The sequence below is a fragment of the Humulus lupulus genome, chromosome 1, assembly GCF_963169125.1.
Source record: "Humulus lupulus chromosome 1, drHumLupu1.1, whole genome shotgun sequence".
NCBI classification, from domain to species: Eukaryota; Viridiplantae; Streptophyta; class Magnoliopsida; order Rosales; family Cannabaceae; genus Humulus; species Humulus lupulus.
Window position 1 is genome coordinate 53794979 of NC_084793.1, and position 20780 is coordinate 53815758.

Here is a 20780-nt window from a genome sequence, read left to right on the forward strand (position 1 = left end):
TTCTGGAAAGAACATAACACTGTAATGTGTAAGTAGATCATATCGTAGATTGGCAAGTCAGTGTAAATCCGGTGCACTAACTAATCTTAGGACTAACTTATTTTTGAACATATAATCATATTTATATTCCACTGTGATTACGTCACTATAAATAAGATTAGCTATATGCTCGGGATTTAATAGAAGTTTATATTAAACAAATAATCATGAAAATAAAACATGTGAGCAAAGTGATTGACCAAGTCAAAAAATGATTTCTATTCTTTTATTGATAATAAAATGAGATTACAAAGAATTTGAGTTTTAATTAGGGCATAAAACCCCAACATAGCAACCAACAACTATGTACTTAGCCTCTGTAGTTGACAAGGAGATGGAGTTTTGCTTTTTACTATGACAGGAAACCAAATTGTTCCCTAGATAGAAGCATCCACCACTTGTACTTTTGCAGTCATTAGTGTTTCCTACCTAATCTGCATCACTATAGCACACAAGGTTAGAGTTTGTTTATTTGGAGTACCATATACCAAAATCAAGTGTATTATTCACATAGCAAATAATTATCTTTACACCAGTCACATGGGGCCCCATTGGGTTTCCTTGAAACCGAGTGCATATTCCAACACTGCAACTAATGTCTAGGTGACTAGCAGTTAAATACAAAAGACTCCCAATCATGCTCTAGTAAAGAGTTGGATCCACCTTGGTCCCATTCTCATCATTGGACAGTTTGATCGTAATTCCCAAGGGTGTCTTGGTAGGTTTGGCTGTCTTGAGCCCAAATCTCTTCACCAAGTTCTTGGCATACTTGCTTTGGGAAAGGAAGATTTCGTCATCGGGCTGCTTAACTTGAAGCCCCAAGAAAAAATTGAGTTCTCTGACATGCTCATGTCGAACTCTTCCTGCATTTGTTTCACAAATTCTTGTACTTGAGAATTGTTAGTAGAGCCAAAGACTATGCCATCGACATATATTTGAGCAATCATAATATCAGTTTCAACATTTTTTATGAAAATAGTCTTGTCTACTCCCTCTCTCTTGTAGCCTTTTGAGACCAAAAATTGGGTCAATATTTCATACCAAGCTCGAGGATCTTGTTTTAACAAGGCTTGTTGCATCTTAAAGATATGATTAGGAAAATGAGGATCCTCGAATCCTTTTGGTTACTCAACATAAGCCTCTTCATTCCAAATCCCATTTAAAAAGTGTTTTTAACATCCATTTGGTACAATTTAAAACCAATAACACAAGAAATAACTAACAACAATCTTATGGATTCAAGTCTTGCAACAGGGGAAAATGTTTATCAAAACCAATACCCTCAATTTGAGTATACCCCTGTGCAACAAGCCTAGCTTTGTAGTGTCTCAGAATTTTACTTAGCTAGATAGTAGTAGTAGTAGTAGTAGCTTGTAGTATTTTAGTTTTCGTGACTATTGGTTCAAGCCGAGATTTAGTTGGAAACTCATAGAAATAGTTATGGATTTTATAAGTTTAACCTATAGTTTAGAAATATTAATTTTAACATAAGGTTTTATTAATATAGCTGGTCCTAAAAATAATATATATTATAACCTAAGGTTTAGATAGAATAATTAAGAGTGTGACACTTGCCACATGCATTTTTATTAAGGATTTAAGGATTTTAGATGAATAAATTAATAAAGGATAGATCTAGAAGGTCTAAAACCTTCCAGTAGTTGTTAGGATCATGTTTTACGCAGTCAAAGTTGTTTTAACAAACTTCAAGTGTGCTGAAAGTGTGCAAAAACGTGTTTAAAATATCAGCGTATGCCGATATATTGTAGCTATAGGGTCCGATATGTCGCCTAAGGTTGATACGAAAAATACGTCGACTTCGTACGAACGAAACCATGAAGGCTTGGGACATAGGGGTAGGCGATATATCGCCTATAGGGGCGATATATCGACCCTTTATGGTATTTTTGAAATTTTGTGGAAACCGAATTAGAAACAACCCTCAACAACTTAGATTTGCTCCTGAACGTTTTTGACCGAGTTCTTGGCATCTATTGAACATAAAATTCAAACTTTATTAAATTATTATTCATTTATTTATTCTTTTTAAAAGGAGTTGGTTTCACTCCTTGAACTCTATAAATAGGACCTTTCACTCAGCCATTTCATTCATCATTCAAGCATTCTTCAGAGCCTCCAAGCTGCTAAGTTTATTATAGGGATAAAACCCTAGGGTTTTGGAATTAAAAGCTTTCCAATCTAAGATTTTCTAAACACTTTAGAAGTAAGATAGAGTGACATTTTGGCATTGAGGTGTAGATCAAGGTTCTAGTCTATCCAAGGTATTCTTATTTTTAAGTTTAGTTCATTATAGTTCTTTTTATTCTTTCATATTCTTCTAGATCCTAACTTGTTATAATGGCTTTTGATTAGGTGTTTGAGTTTCTTGAAACTTAAGGTTTTCGATAAGTTTCTATCTTGATGGTTTAGATCTTCTTTTCATCTCCATTTCTTTAGAAACTTATGGATCTTGCTGTTTGGTTTTAGGAGTTTTCAATCCTGCTCTTGTCTCCAATATCTTGGTTTTGGTAAGAAAAATAGGTTAGATTGTATGTGTTATGATATGTTTATATGTTATGTTATGTTTATATGCATATGTATGTATATGTTTTATGTTGTAGTCACTTGGGAAATATAATTGCTTAGAGAGCAAATGAATCCCAAGATTTTTATCATTATCGTAGATTAGAGTTATGACTAAACCTACCTCGATTAGTAGACAGAGGACCTAGATGGTTTATCATATACTTTTTTGTGATCTAACCTACCTCGATTAGTAGACAGAGGACCTAGATGGTTTTATCACATACTACGGTAATGAGTTAATGGCCATTAATATTGTAGTTCTATGTTTTTATGATTTACCTTTTTTACGTCATATGTTTTATGATATATGTTTTTAGTCTTATGATTTATGATATGTTTTAGTAGATTTTCCTTGCTGGGCATTAGGCTCATTCCTTTTTATTTTAGATGGTGTAGGAAAATAAGCTTGGAAGGCGGGATGGATTCGTGGCAGCTTTGGCATGTGTATTGGGAGAGGACTGAATGGATGGACTGCTGGAAAAGATCGAGGATGAATTTTATATTTTGAGTCTTTCTAATATATGTATCTATTTTTCCGCATCTAGTATTTGAACAATTAATTAAAGGTTTTTTTTTTATGTAATAACAATGTGATCTCGTATTTTGGATTTTTATAATAAAATTCTATTCACTTATTATGTCTTCCAAAATAGTTATTATGTTTAGTAGTTTTAATGGTCTGGGGTCTTAGAATTGGTCGGGGCATTACAAGCTTTATTCCTTATTATGGTACAAAATTCATTAGTTTTGTTTTTAAAGATCCAAACATTTGTACGACTTGGTCTAGGGACAAGAATTCATACCTCATTCCTTATGAATTATTCTAGCTCCTCTTGCATTGTACTAATCCATGATTCATCATTCAAAGCTTCCTTCACAGTTTTTGGCTCAAACATAGAAGTGAAGCAAACAAATTGAACCAAATTAACATATCTTCTTCTTGTGACCATGCTTTCTTCAGGATCCACCAAAATAAGTTTAGAAGGGTGATTCTGTTTTACTTGGGCCGAAGGTTCTCTCGAAACTGAATCAGAGATAATGATTGGTGTTTCCTTCTCAGATTTTCCAGAAGTTGTTGCAACAAATTTCGTTTTTGTCACAAATTTTCAGACGTTGTAGCTACATAATGGCCTTCTGTAGAATCTGTCGTTCTTTTTTAATGTTGAGCATCAATGAACCTATCAATTTCTTCCTCATAGGAATACTCAGAAAAATCCTTCAGATCATCAACAACCACGTTAGCAGATTCCATAAGAGTTTGAGTTCTCATGTTATAAACATGATAAGCCCTACTGTTATTGGGATAACCAAGAAAAACCCCTAGATCGCTTTTGGCATCAAACTTTCCAAGATTTTCACGATCTCTAAGAATATAACAAAGTTATCCAAAAACATGGAAATAATTAGCATTGGGTTTTTTACCTTTCCATATCTCATAATGAGTTTTATTTGTACATCGTCGCGGGAAGACACGATTAATTGTGTAGCAGGCAGTGTTAATTGCATCAGCCCACAATTTCTTTGAGTTTTTTAGCATAACTCTAGCCATTTCCTGCAAGGTACGATTTTTCCATTCCACTACCCCATTTTGTTATGGGGTTTTGGGAGCAGAAAATTCATACAAAATTTCAAAAGGTTTCCAATATTCATCAAACACAGAATTTTCAAACTCCTTACCATGATCACTTCGGATTCTTACAATTTTCCCAATGTTACAGTCTTTTTCAACTCCAAGTCTCATACAGAGAGTTTTAAAAGAATCAAATGTGTCTAATTTTTCTCTTATAAAGTCAACCCATGTAATTCTAGAAAAATCATCCCATGAGATCCATATGCACCAATTCCAACACTTTTGAAGTATTATTATGAGACAAAGATTTGTGGGAAATTTTCAACTATTTTCCCAACTGACATGATTCACACTTACCAATAGATTCTTTACCCAGATTGGGTATTCCATGAATAAGACATGTATTGGAAATTCTTTTCAAATTTTTGAAATTTATGTGACCAAAGTTTTCATGCCACAAATAGGTGTTATTAACACTGGATGATGTTGCATGACATGTACATTTTTGCGTGAGTGTGTAATAATTATCTAAAGAATGAGAACCTTTTAGAATAATGTCACCATTTTGATTCACAACATTACACTCATTATGAGAAAAATTAACTACAAATCCTTGGTCACAAATTTGGCTTATGCTAATCAAGTTAGCTTTCAGCCCGTCAACAAGGAGAACATTTTTTTTCAGTTTTGGTAACCCATCCACGTTTAGGGTATCCTTTCCTAGAATGTTCCCCGTCATCCCATCTCCAAAGGTTACTACACCACATTTCAAGGATTTCAAATTGGTGAGTATGATGGCATCACCTGTCATATGCCTAGAGCAGCCACTATTAAAGTACCATGAACTAGATGCATGCGTTTTATGACAAGTAAAAGCAGCCAAACAAACATAATGATTTTTCTTGACCCATATATTTTTTTTATTTTGGATTGTTTTTGGTGAAGAATTGATTCATGCTACAAAAAAGTTTAATATAATTATTTTTCAACAAATCCAATAGAGAAAAATACTTTGGCCTAATATGGCCTTTCATACCACAGAAATGAAAAACTGGCACAAATTGTCCAGTTTTTTACTTCAGAGAAATTTTGGTCAGCTGCAATTTTGTTGTAATAGATGTAAACTTTGTTTCCTTCGAAGTACCACTTGTTCCTGCAAAACAGTTAGTTGTAATGATAGAAAGACAATAAATAGATTTTACAAAAATTGTTTTTCTAGAGGATTCAGATCCATTTGATCCTAATCCCCTGAAATCACTAGCATTTTTTCCTGCAGAAAGTACATCATCCAAAAATCCAGATTTTGGATTAAGCATTTTGACACATTTTCTCATATAATCAATTTCTTTACTCAAAAAATTAATTTTATCATCTTTGGAAACAATAATCAACTCAAGCTCTTTGATTTTTTTCCAAAGATTTCTTGTTATTGCTAGCCATTAATCGATTCTCAGAGCAAACTTTCAGCCATTGACCATACATTTTTTTTGTAGGATTTTTTCAATGACTCCTCATCTAAGTCAGATTCATCATAGTAAATGTGAGCATCTTCACTATTCTGAACATAATTATTAAAAAATACCAAGTTTTTGGTATCAAGCGAAGAAAAAACCACACCTTTGTGAACAGAGATTAAGTGAAACGCCTTACTAATCAGGGACTGTTATACTGTGTGTTTAAAAATAGTGCTTAACTCGTTAAGCGAGTCATTTGGACTTAATCGTGTAGTTAAAGTTAATTAAAGGATTAGGTATTAAATTTTTAGGCTAAAAGAATATTACTGTTCATTACAAAGTTTTGGTATATACAAGGGATTCCATAAAGGAGTTTATAAACAGGTACAGAATAAAAACACAACAAAATAGCCGTCCTAAGCGACAAAATGAAACAGAAGAAGTCTTGACTGTGGTGATCGAGCAGGTATGTACACATCGCCCCTAAAACTCTCCAACTCATGGCTGGTCCAACTTCTCTCTGCCCTTACATGCACCACATAGCACCCATGAGCCAAGGCTCAGGAACAAAACTCAAAATCAACAGAACAGATAATCAATAAGTTATGAGTCATTACTAGCATGCTTAGCAGTTATAACCAACACTCAAGCAGGCATTCAATCCATCAATGCATCCGTAGAGCCACCTAAGTGCATACCACACTCCTTTCTTCCAAGCAGCTATAGAGACATACATGCGTGTATCGCACTTCCAGATTGTCCAAGCCATAATGGCCTGCATTCTGCATGCTAATGCTGACCACAACTTATAAGTCGAGCTTTCCAACCAGATACAAACAGATATGCATTTCACACATAACACAACTATGCTTAAAATATTCATTCATATTTAAACAACTTTCCAAGCGTGGTTATAACCACGTTAAATAACCGGGGCTCAAGCCCTAATCTCAATACAGGTGTAGTTTTCTAACCTTGAGTCCTGAGTAATAAGGTGAGGCCACCCCGAGCACGATCCTTTCCTCTTGAGCCTAGCAGAAATCCCTTAGTCACAACACATTAAGGAATATTCATCAGGAACTAAATCGACGGAGGGCTTCAAGACCAAACCCTAGTCCTCGGGACCTCAGATTCCACTAAACCGGGAAGTGGAATCGTTTTTGAGCCCTCTGAATGGGTTTCCCAAAACCCAAACTCAACATATTTAAAAATCCCCATTTAGTGCTGCGGCGCCTTACACCTACTTCGCAGCCCACCTGAAATCCCAAGCATTTTGCGTCGCGGCGGCCATCACTAAGGGCCGCAGTGCCCCATTTGGCAGAGAGCTAACAATTAATTATTTTTTTCCATTTTACGTCGCGACGCTGCCCACCAAGGGTCGTGGCGCCAAGGTGGTTCGAGGGTAACCCAGCTTCAAATGGGCCGCAACGCTACTGTGATTTTCAGAAATTGTATGTCAATCCAAACACCCCACTCAGCCAGAATTTCACCACCAAACAATCACAAACTAGCCCTACAACCTTAATAGACCCAAAAACACTCTAAAACCAACAATTCTCAACTTGAGAACCAAAACCTTAACTCCTCAAGGACACAACATAATAGCTATCAAAAGAGCTTCTTACCTCTGAAGTCCTTGCAAAAAATCGAATCCTCTTAGCTACTAGTACTCCAAGCAGTCTGCAATCCCCAACCACAACTTGAATTCCCACTTAGATTATCCAAAAATGGTTGAATCTTTGACAAGCCTAAACAAAGCCACCATAGAGAGAATATTGGGAGAACGTGAATGAGAGTTACCTCAGAATTTGGCTGATCCTTTAGTTATTTCATTGGCAAATGACACTTGTACCCATGCCTTATTACTCTCCTATCAAAGCACTTCAAAGGCAAAAAGGTCATTGGACATCGTTTTCCCACTTAACCTCAAATTTTATTTACAATTCCCAATTAATTCCACTAATCCTCAAAATACCAATATTCTCCCCAAATATAACTCATACTCCAATAATTCCCGGTAATTCACCAAATTACCAAAATACCCCCAGGCTTGCCCCGAGCTGGGTATTAATCCCCATTGTGACTTTTCTGCTAAATGCTCAAAAGGACCAACTCGTGCCATATATCTCAAATATATCCACATAATAATGTGATCTCAAACATATAACATATAATTACAATTATACCCTCAACGGGTCAAAATTCGAATATTCCCCTTTTTAACAAAAGCGGGCCTTTAAGTATATTTAATATACTTAAACATGCATAATCAGTCATATTATAATATAACTCATGTAATTCACATAATCACAAAATATATTCAATAAAATCACATAATATCACATATAGATCCAATTATGCCCTCCCGACCACTAATCAAGGCACTAAGCATTATTATGAATTTTGGGGCTTTACATTAAGGCAACATTGTTGTCTTCCTCATCACTATGTTCAGAGTCTTGATCACTCCAAGTAGCTGTCATGGCTTTCTTTTTCTTTAAGGTATTGGCACACTTGGATTGAATGTGCCCATACCCTTCTCATTCCCTGCACTAAATACCCTTCTTGTTATATTTAAAGGGTTTAGAAGAACTACCTTTTGAGGATTTGAGCATGGCCTTTTTGTTTCCCAATTTTTTCATGTACTTTTGGAAAATTTTCGTTAATAAGGCCATCTCATTGTCCTCATCATCCAAACTTTCTTTTTTTTCCTTCTTCTCCTTAGAAGATTTCAAGGCAATAGATTTTTCCTTAATTTCTTCTATTTTACCTTTCTGCCGAATTTGTTGGTTTAGCTCGAATGTTCGAAGTGAACCCATTAATTCTTCTACCTTCATTTTTTCCAGATCTTTTGCTTCCTCAATTGTAGTGAGCTTAGTCTGAAACATGTCAGGAAGAACTCTAACAATTTTTCGAACTAACTTTCTTTCAGTTTTTCACCAGAGCAAAATATTCGTTAGCAATATCACACATTTTTTCATAAAATTCAGTGAGGCTTTTTGGCCAAAACACATGAAGAGATTAATTTAATTTAACCCTCACCAACAGCATTAAAAATAGCATTCAAGGCTTTATTATTATAATTGGACGGTTTATCTTTAGCATCTGTCCATTCCAGTTCAGATTTTACCTTAGTGATGTCATTGCTTTATGCGGGAGGAGTCCAACCAGCTAAGATTGATCTCTAGGCCTTCTCGTCTTAAGACTTGATGAAGGCTCTCTTTCTAACTTTCCAATAAGAATAGTTAGAGTCATTGATCAAAGGGGGATGAGTTATGGAACCTCTTTCTGTGAAAAATGACATTGCAAGAACACAACGAAACAAAACAAACGGAAAATACCAAGATCTCACTTAGAAATAAGTGTCTCGCTCTGATATCAATTAAAATTCTATTTTTAATAATTACCAAACTAATTAAATTAATAAGTTTAATAAAAATGCAGAATGGTAATTGATTGTTAAAACAGATTTCATATCTGTCGTGATAGAATGAGGATTGGTCACGACAAAAACTGAACACAATGAAAAACAGTGTATAAAAGATAAAGAACACAACGAATTTTTACAATGTTCGGAAAGACTTTTGGATAACCTACTCCTTAGGGATCACACCCAAAAAATAAAACCAATTAGTAAAGAATCGCAAGTACAAAAATATTGACTTAAACAAAACAAGACTCCTTCTTGAGATTTGTCACAACTTTATTGCAGTTCTCTTCACAAATCCGGGTTTGATTGAAATGCCTAACTACTTGAACTCCCTTCAATGATTGGCGATTGCTTGCTTCCTCTCGAAGCAGGGCTTGAAGAAGTCTCCTCCCCAAGACCTTAAGATTTGTGTTCAAAATACAATCTATACCGAATACATGAATGTGATATAGACTGTAACACCCTGGATAACCAAGGTTGTTACACTGTGTGATTATAAAGGTGCAAGACTTGCTAATCAAGTCATATAGTTGAAAATGTGATCCTAAAGTCGTAATTAGGTTAGGGTTAAAACATTTTGGTCATAAACATAAAATTTCTCATTGAAATGAACATTTAATACATGGGATCCCAAAATAGGTTTTAAAGGACAATTTACAAAATTTCAAAGTTTATGTACAACCAAAAGCCACTCTAATGGAAAAATAGGCACTTTAGGTTCTCCTGACCCTGTACAGATCCTCAGCCATGGCGGCCAATCAGCTGACTATGTACATTCTGCCCCAGAGCTCTCCAACTCAGGACTGGTCCACTTTGCCTTTGCCTTTACCTGCACCGCGTAGCACCCGTGAACCAAGGCCCAGCAAGAAAACCATAATACAGAACATAAATGATAATCAACAGTCAGATGATTCACAAATCATCAATCAGATACTCAGTAGCTCACATCGCTCACATAATCAATGATATCAATCTGCAAACCAATAATCAATTATCTATATAATAAACATGCCATAATCATCAAATTCATAACAGTAACATATAACACAATATCCAGGGTCGACGCCCTTAGGCCGCACCCTCTGATTGTCCCACTTACTCCGGCTCGCTTAGGCCGAGCTCAGTGATTATATACTTAACCTCAGCTACCAGTGGCCGAGCCGCGTCCTGTGCGCAAATATAGATTTCGGCACTCTTAGGCCGTTTATCTCATGTCCCCATGGCATAATACCATCATATGACATCACATACAAGTATAGGGAACTCTTAGTCCCAACATAACCACATAACCAGGTGCATTTTTCTTACCTTTGTTTCTGATTGCTTAGGCTAATGAAAACGACCCTCGAGCACGATCCCGTCCGAGCCCTAGCGTACACCTAGTCACAACCGCAAAGTAGAACCATCATTAAATCTCAATTCCTTAACCCAACTTCGGGACCAATCCCAAGCCCTCAAGAAGCCCAATTCCACCAAACGGGGTGGTGGAATCGACCCCCAAGCCTTCGAGCAAAAACCCTAAGAAAAATACCCAAAACCCATTTCTAAAGGCAAGGTAGCACTACAGCGCCACAAGGTGGGTGCTATAATGCTACAAATAGAGACAAACACCCCCTAGAAAACCAGGCATAGCATTGTAGCACTCCAAAGCTAGCGCTACAAATAGTACATGCAACCCTCCGTGTTTTTCCTTCGAATTTCCTCGATCCAAAGCTCCATAAACCCACTCCAAACCTCAACTGAACTTCAAATTGAGCCTACCATCCACTACATCTCATCCAACATGACCTAACAACATCAAAACTTGACCACATGCATCATCAAACACAAAAAAACAGAATTGAGCTTAAAGCTCAAGAACTTTACCAGAAAACCCAAAAACTGAACTGATCAAGATAAAAAATTGTTACCTTTAATGGAGAATCCGACCATAGGTTGCCCTTAGTGCCCTTCAAGCCTTTTGTTCCTCAAATCCCCAAACTCAAGTCCCTTAATTTCCATCCAAAATTCAAATTCAGAAACAACTTCATCAAAGTCAGAAAATTCAGACCAAACTCTTTGAACTTTACCTTAATTGGACACTAACTCCAGTTGAACCTCCTAGCTTCACCAAGAACCAAAGTCTCAAGCTCTAGCCTAAACTTCCTCTAAGCTTATAGCTTCAAAATCCAAAAGAAATGGTGAAAGGAGAGGAAATCGTGTGGGAGAGAGAGGGGACTCTGTTTTTTTTCTTCTTTCTTTCTTTCCTTCAGCTTCTAACTCTTTCTACCATTTCCACTAAGTCTAAAAGCAGAATAACCCTTATCCCCTTTTAACCATCAAAAGACCATTTTTCCCTCCTAAATAAACCTAAGTCTTTAATCAATCTAAGGGCATTTCGGTCATTTGCTCCCAATTCCCGCTAATTCCTCAAGTGTCTATAATATTTACCACTTAATTCCCGTCATCTAACTAATCACCAACTATTTTCCCCAACGTCTATAAATCTCTAATATATTTCCCAGATTCCCAAAAATACCCCCAGGCTCCCCCGAGTCGGGTATAAACCTCCGATGTGACTATTTCGCTAAACTGCTCACTAGGATCGCCTCGAGCCACAAGCTGCAAATATATCCACATTATAATATGGTCTCAACAATTTATATCAAATAATCACGTTTATGCCCTCAACAAGCCAAAATTACAATTATGCCCCTATAATCTCAGCAGCGCCTACATGCATACTAATACCCATAATCATGCATCTCATATATCATATAATCATATAAGAATGCTTATCACATAATCATGCATTTAATCATTTAAATCACACATAAACCAATTATGCCCTCCCGGTACACTAATCAAGGCCCTTAAGCCTTAATATTAATTTCGGGTCGTTACATAGACACACCAAAAAATAAACACTCAGTTAATTATAAGATCGCGTGAACAAGATGATCTTGTATAAAGACAATGAACTCCCACAAATATTACAATTCACTCAAAACATTACACCAAAAATGTAACGGCCCAACTATTCTAAACTTGGACCATTAGAAACTACTATACTAATCTTAAGAAAACATACATAAGAAAAAACCATAACTTCATTTAAAACTGTAAAGTAAAGGTTCAAAAATACATAAATGCATAAGTAGGATATGGGATCCCATTGTTTTTAAAATAAAAATATAACATAACTTTAAATAATTGGTTTACAAATTAAGTGCTGAAAATACATATAAAACATAATTTTTAATGAAAAGACTATGAAGCAACTTCATCCTCGAATCGAACACTCAATCCACCAATTCCATCCTGCCTCAAATACACATCCCCAAGCTGCCAAGAATCTTCCCGCCGCCATAGCTATTTTCCTGCACATACAAAACATAAAGGAGTGAGCCTAATGCCCAGCAAGGAAAATCTACTACAAGCATGAAACATATCATACACACAACTATAAACTATAAACATATAACATATATCTATAAAAACATACATCATATAAGACTATACTATTAATGGAAATTAAAACATGTGATAAACCATCTACTTCCCCTTTCTAATATCTGAGGTAGGTTAGATCACATGGTAGGTTTATGATAACCCATCTATGTCCCCTGTCTAATATCTGAGGTAGGGTAAATCATAACCTTGAAACATAAGACAACATATCATAACATACTATAGCATAACTTATCATAACATATCAACATAACATATAAACATATAAAACTATCCTATTTTCCTTACCAATTTACCGGAATGATGAGAACAAAGTTGGGATTTCGGAACACTCCTAAATACCATAATAGAGAAGTGAGTATACTAAGGAATAGAGATGAAAAGAATAACTACACCATCGAAATGATACTTACCAACAAGAATCTTACGTTCAAGATCTTAGGTGCCTAACCAAGAATAGAGAATACGAGTTGGGATTTGAGTAGAAAAACTATAAGAACTTAAAGAAACAATATAGAAATGATCTAGAATTTGGAATACCTTGAATGCTTCTATGACCGAAATACACCTCGAACCGAAATATACTATAAACCTTACTTCCCAAGTGTTTATTAAGCTTATAATGATTAAGCTTATAACCCCAACCCAAGTGTTTAGCACTCTAAAGTAATCCTATCAGCTTGTAGGCTCTGAACTCAGCTTGATGAATGAAGAAATGCCTGGGTACTAGGTCCTATTTATAGAGTTCAAGAATGAAAAGATCTTCATTTAACTTGAATAAAATAATGGCTTTTTAATTGAAAAACATTTGAATAATCGTTCAGCAGAGGCTGAAGACTCGGTTAGAAAGATGCTGGACTTATCAAGAGGTTAAGGATTAAAATGAGCTCGGTTTCAAAATAGTTCAAAAATCATGCTCATAGGCCGATATATCGCCCACTATAGGCGATATATCACCTAGCTCGTCGAGGTTGTCGTGCAAAGCTACGTGTTTTTCGTATCCCCGTATGGCGATATATCGCCCCCTATAGCTGCGATATATCGGCATACGCTGAAATATTAAGCACGTAATTACACTTTTTCAACCTATTTTGAATTGAGTAAACAACCTTGACTAAGTCCTTTAACGATTTCAAAGCTGCTGACAGACCCGAGGATATTCAAATATTACTCTTAATAAACTTATTCCTCAAAAATACTTAATTTCTCATTAAACCTCCATATGACAAGTGTTGCTATCTTATTGGGTCTATATAAACCTTATAGTATAATAATTATCACCTTCATAATCAGTCATATTAATCAAACCTTAGGTTATAATTAATATTCTTAAACTATAGGTTAAACTTATAAAATCTAGAAGTGTTACTACGAGTGTCCAACTAAGTCCCGTCTTGAACCAAAATCCACAGTAATAAACATACTACAACTACTACTAGGTATTACTATTACTACTACTATCTAACTAGCTAAGTAAAGTTCTTGGACTCTACAAAAAAAGTTCAACCATTCTCAAAGCCCTAACATCCTATTTATAAAGACCATTTCGTGTTGAGAAAGGTTGAGAGAAGATCCATAATAAATGCAAGAATATTTGATAATATTCTTGATTGATGAAGATTTTCCAATCTATAGATTCTGTTTTAAAAATTGCAAAATCCATGGGGACAAATTATATCTATGTCATAACAGAATTTCCTAAAATAGAATGAGTGCAATCCTCATGACCTCGACAATTGAGCAGGCTCTGGGGCTCGACCAACTGGCCTTTGAACTTCTGGATTTGCTTGGCCAGTATTCTCAAGCTAAGGATTTACTGGTCGAGGTATTGCAGCTTGAGTCTATAGCAAGACAACTTCTAGCAACCTTGCTGCTTCATTATTGTGTTGGTTAGCTTCCTCTTGTTGAGCCTCAAGGGCTCGTTGCCTTTGATCTAACCAGGCTTGAAAATCTTGTCTTTGTTTATTGAGGGCTTCTGATATAGCCTCTTGAGCTGCTGCCTGACTCTCATGCATGGCAACAAATTGTTCCTGCATCTGTCCCACGACCCCTTTCATCTATTCAAGGTCGGAGTGCAGATCTTCTCCTAAGTCCACATGGGGCTCATCATGCCCAAATGTGGTTGGTGGAGGTAGGTTTCCAGGAGGAGGAATTTGATGAGCAGGGCGCAAAGGAGGGATCTGATTGCTCGATGGGCGATCAGGATGCCTAGTGTTAGGGTTCCCCCTTTGTGGTTCTTGACTCTAGCTTCTAGTAAAGATAACCATTATTTTAGATGGATCTAACGAAGTAGGATCTTGGATTTCAACTCTCAATGCAAGCACCAAAATATTGACCAGCTTTTTGGTCCATGACACTGAGTCAATATGAACGACATATATAAATTTAAAGAACTGAAATCAAGTAAATGAAACAAAGAATTTATAGTGGTTCAGCCCACGGAGTTTGTAATGACCTACATCCGCTTGTACTTATATTATTCAAACTGAAGATCAAGAAGAAACAGGGTTCAACTGAGTTTCTTAAGTCTGAGAGAGAATACAATTCAATAGGGTTTTGTATGTAAAGTGCGCACAAATTCAGCTTCTGATTTGAATTTATAGAGTCTCTTATTGGGCTATGGGCCCTTACAAATTAATCTAGGCCCTACACGTGTTGTGTGAGATTGTTCAACTGATTACAAATTCAAATTGTAACGCCCTGGATTTTCAAGACTCGATAATGCGGAAATATAAATGTTTTCATTTAACAAAATGTCTCAAAAACCCATAGAAAAAAAAAACTTATTAAAAAGTCGTATGGCCATACTTAACATTTAGTTACAAACATGTTTTATAAAGATTAGAGTGAGCCTAGTTTAGGAAAATTACACAACATTTCCAAAAATAAAAAGGCTTCCCAAAAGGTCGGTCCACATGTACATTTGCAAGGAAGACTCCAGCGCTCACTGCTCTGCCTTGCCCTTGCTCTTACCTACAACATGAAACAACTAGGTAAGCGAAAACGCTTAGTAAGATCAACTTTCAAACAAAGCATGTAGAGAATTAGGGTTCCGGACCCATCCGAACCCTACACAATCAATTTCAAGAACGCTAAAGCGTCCTGGCAAACTTATGGTCATGCCTGATAACCAATGATAAATTAATTCGTAACTAGATAAAAATCCTGCACTCAGAAAAATCCCAGAACAAGCAGATATATTATATCACAACTATATCTTATCAACAATTATATCCCTCCACTCAGAAAATCCCAGAGCAAGCAGATATATTATATCACAACTATATCTTATCAACAATTATATCCCTGCACTCAGAAAATCCCAGAGCAAGCAGATATATTATATCACAACATAATTCGAGACCAACGCTCGACAATTTCTAACAATTCATGCGTAACACGCCCTCCAACATAATTGCTAATCTGTAAAAGAGAACCGAGTCTCCACACTAAGATCTAGCCAATAAATATTCTCATCAAGGGTAACTATCGTGTTACCTAGGGCATCGCTACTTATTCAAGAGTGTAATCCAATTTACATGGTTTTACGGAGACTTCTATGTTAATCAGTGGTGCTGGTGAGCAGCTGCCCCTAGGGTGTTCAACCTCACTCAATCTTGGCAACCCCTAGTATCTCTAGGCACTCTCACGGAATGGCCAATATTCACGGCTGCTATCCGGGAATAACTTATCAGAGCACTTGCTCGGATTCTAACCGTCCAATGATTAAGTAAGCATGAGGGCCCCTAGGTCCCATTTATCTTGGCGCCCCTAGGTTTAACTAGCTTATCCTCATCTCATGGCCACTCGTCGCGGTAATGAACCGGACATAAATAAAATCAAGCAGTGTGACGGGGATCAACCGTCTAGGATATGACGGACTTCTACCGTTCATATTTTCTAAATCAGCACTCACTAGACTAACGTCTCTAAGCAACTTTCTATGACAGCCTATATATATGCATGTATCCCTATACTAACATACAAGACAATAATCATTTCATGTTGCAGCCATACAATATAAGTTGACTTACTTGGAGTCCTTAGCGCTCAGCAAGTTTTCACCCTCCAACGTTCAGTCCAGTTACGCTTAGCCAATACTGTAGTTATCCATACAGTATACTCGGATTGATTATGGCACTCATAATTCATTATTATTATTTTGGGCAGTTTGGTCATTTTAATAAAAGTCATTTGTAAGGATTTACAATCCTTATTTGGTTTTAAACCTATTAAGGAAAGTTATACAAAATATTCGAGACTAAACCCTAAGTCTCGGGGAGACCTATCCTAAGGTCTCGATACCTAGGCTCCGGTATCACAATGGTATTTCCCCACAACCCGCTAAAAATCTTATTCTTTCAAGGTATCACTATTAACCCGCACTTTCGACTAGTCGGTTAAAATATGTAAGATTTTAGCCGGTATTATATCCAGAAAATACAAATAAATTCCTTAATTATTTTTAAAGAAAATAAACTCTTTAAATTTTCCTTTTATTTTTCTTAAGGTTTTAATATCTAAAAACTGTTTTAAGAAAATTGCCTAATTTGTCTTAATTAGGAAAACCGTTATAAATTTCTCATCTTGACTAATTAATTTTCCAAAAGTAATTAATCAATTTTTACTTACTAGAAAAATAATTCATTTAATTATTTTCTCAAAATATAGGGTTTTAAACCCTCTTTTAATTTATTAACTATTAATAAATTAAATCTCTTATTTTTAAAAAGAATAAAAACTCTTTAATAAAAATAATTCATTTAAACTCAAAGGGGTAATTTTAGTGAAAATATGATTTCAAGACTTACCAATTTATATCTTGAAATAAGCAAAATTTTACTTTTTACCTTATGTTCCAAAATCTCATTTTTACACTAAGTGTGAAAAACCTATTTTTCACATTTTTAACTACATACTTCGTTAGTTCATAACTTGAAATTTACTTACCCAATTGTTACCAAAATTTCCCAATTCCATTTTTGTTATGCCATTTATGCCTTTGTAAAATCTTAGGTCAAAATGAGCATTTTTGATTGGTGAAATCATTTTCCAACAATGAGGTAAAAAGTACCTTATTTTCAAGTCCTTATTTTTTGCAAACTTTTACAGTTAATAACTTTCAAACCGTTCAATATTTTCTTACTAAATTTTACAGTGGAATAATAGGTTATTCCAGTAATATTTCCACAAAATTTTAGAAAAAACGGGGTTCATTTGCCCTATACAGTGGCTGTCCAAACTTGGTTCCGAAAATAAGAATACGAAAAAACAGTTTTTTACCTAATCTTTGAAATAGCATAACTTACTCATTTCTAAACATTTTTTAGTGTTTCAAAAGCTCAATTTTATGTACTCAATCTCAACAACATCACAGTACAATTTAATTTTACAAAAACAATATACAGTGGCTGCTTGACCCCTTGGAAGTCACAGCTCAAAACATGTTTTGTTTTAGGGTATCCTACAAAACCCTTGGGGGTTTTGGTTCCCATTTTCAAAAATCAATACATATGCATCATAAAAATTATTAAACAACTACCATAACCTTATTACATCACCAACAAGAAACTTTAAGCATTAGATATACAAAATAATGCTTAAAACTAAAAACCCTACAACAAAATCATCAAAAGTAAACTTTTTACCTCTTTGGTGTTCTTGCTTAAGGTTTGGACCTTCCTATAAGCTTTGACTCCTTCAAAACCTTTCAAAAGCCCTAACAAAATTCCCCCAACAACATAGTCAATTAGCTATTTGAAACTCTATGCTTAAAACTTTACAAAAGCCTAGATTAGTGAAAGTTTACCTTAGGGAAAATACTTCCTAGACCAAGACTTAGCCTCAAAGTTTCCTTGGTGTTCTTGGGCTTGAAAAATGGAGAGAACACTTTGAGAGGTCTTAAAAAAAGATGATAGTGAATGAGAGATGGAGAGTGATCGGTTCTTAGTGTGGGAATTGCTCACAATACTCTTCAAAATATCACAAAGTACTTGAGTGCTTTTCTACCCACTTGCCCACTTGGCCTCTTAATTAAATGGCATTTAAATTTTATAAAATTTGGGTTCACACCACTCTAAAACACCACATGGCCGGCCACTCTTTGCTACATATATGATCATTTCATTTTTTTTTATTTTTTATAAAGGTTATTAATGTTTCATAAGAAGAAAAGTCCAAATTGGCTTTTGACACCTTTTTCACTCTTATTAAGTTTTAATCACCAAACTTAACATTAATTAATTAAATTAAATGTCTCTCACATTTAATTTAATTAATCACATAATAAAATTTAACCTAAGGTCCATTCATGGAATAAAATTCCCTATTTCGGTAGAATTAGGCATTTAACACAAAATGCCCTAAAATTTCTATTTTCTTTTAGGTTCATTATTTTTGACCAAACTTTAACTTTTATGAATGTATTTTATGCCCAAAATATAATTGCCATGATTTTTCGTTTTATTTTCTGAGATTTTTACCCGATCAGGGTTTTTGTGTGGGTCCAGGACCGAAAGTCTTATATTGACTTTTAAAATCACAAAATTCATTTTTTGGCTAGCAATAACTCATGGAATACTTACAAACAAAATATAATATTATTTAAAATAATATTCTTAACCCGGGGGAAAAATCCCGACCCGAGTCGTTTAAAGGTACCCGAAAACGTAGGACGTTACACAAATAATATGGGAAAAATATATTCAAATATCAATTACAAAAATATCTTGGGATATTTCACAATATCTCGTAAAATTCGGATCCTCTAGTGCAAACGTCTCATATGTCGAGCAGGTTTGTCTTTGAGCAGCTTCAAGGGATAGCATCAGCCTCCTTCTTCTCTTTGATCAGACTGCAACTCTTCGCACTAATGATGTCTACTCTAGCAGCTCCAAAAGATGGTACCAACTATCTTCTCTTCTAGAAGACTGCTATTCTAGCAGCTCCAGAAGATGGTACCAGCTATCTTCTCTTCTAGCATATTACTATTCTAGCAGCTTCAGAAGATGGTACCAACTTTCTTATTTTGACTAACTCTCTTATTCTAGCAGCTCCAGAAGATGGTACCAGCCATCTTTTCTTTGAGCAACTCTCAGAATTTGATGTCGTTTACTGCCACATATCCTCTTTTAAATGCCACATCATCATGTCCAAATTTGGGTTAAACATTGTGGATTAATTAAACTGCCCTTGTCATATAAGTGTCTCATTTGCATCACATTAAAGTGATACCCATAGCAAATGTCCTCTCATTTTTTTAGGATGATAATTTATAAATGTCCCTTATTTTTAAGTTAGAGAAAAATAATATTTTTTCAAATTTTTAATTTAATTATATATTTATTTTTATAATTTTCTATGTTCTATCATTTTTATTTATTTAGAAGCTTATGACTTTAATATAGTGGTATATATATATTAGTTTTGTTCAATTAGTTTGTATTTTAAAGTTATATTGATTTTTTTCATTTTTAATGGGTTGTTGGTATATTATTTTCCTACTAGTGTATATGTTTCTTGTGATATGGTATATCATTTTTTTTTTTTGATGATATGGAGTTTCTATTTTTTATATATATAATGGTGGTATATTTGTTAGCATTGTAATATACAATTTAGTAGTGGTATATAATTTTGTTAGCATTATATATACATTATAATGGTGGTATATAATTTTGTTAGCATGTTATATATATATTTTTTAGTAATATTGTTTTTCTCATTTTTTAAGTGTTGGTATTGTAACGGACCCCCCCCCCCCCCCCCCCCCCCCCGCGTTTAGGGCACCGAGTAAATCCTAGTTTGGTTATTTTAATTCCTTGTATTATGTATTATTTCAGGGAAACATTTTATGTTACAAGAAGTTGTGATGTTTGAATGCTAGCCATACTATGGTAAGTGTTGTTTTTTTAGAAACTACGACCTTTGGTCGTGGACCAGGTCAAAAACCCTAATCGGGTAAAAATCTCGGATTAATTAAATAGGAAACACTATGGTAAGTGCAGTTTTTTAGAAACTGAGACCTTTGGTCGTGGACTGGGTCAAAATTCCTAATCAGGTAAAAATATCGAATTAATTAGATAGGAAATACTATGGCATAAAATATTAATTTTTTTTCTGGCACTGTGACTTTATAGTCGAGCCAATAAGTTTAAGAAAAATTGATTGAGGTTTAAATTTCAATAAATTGGGCTTAAGAATGAGAATTTCTTGCTCAAGCCTCTAAGGGCATTTTGGTCAATTCGATAAA

At 35.0% G+C, this 20780-nt stretch overlaps 1 long non-coding RNA gene across 1 annotated transcript; it reads right to left on the minus strand.

Moving 5' to 3' along the window:
- Nucleotides 1–15146: 15146 nt before the first annotated feature.
- Nucleotides 15147–18815, minus strand: LOC133827862 (uncharacterized). Its single transcript, XR_009890564.1, has 3 exons — nucleotides 18339–18815; nucleotides 18178–18248; nucleotides 15147–15502 (listed from the first exon to the last, which is right to left on the minus strand). It is a non-coding gene; the product is annotated as an uncharacterized LOC133827862 (long non-coding RNA).
- Between the last annotated feature and the right edge of the window lie 1965 nt (nucleotides 18816–20780).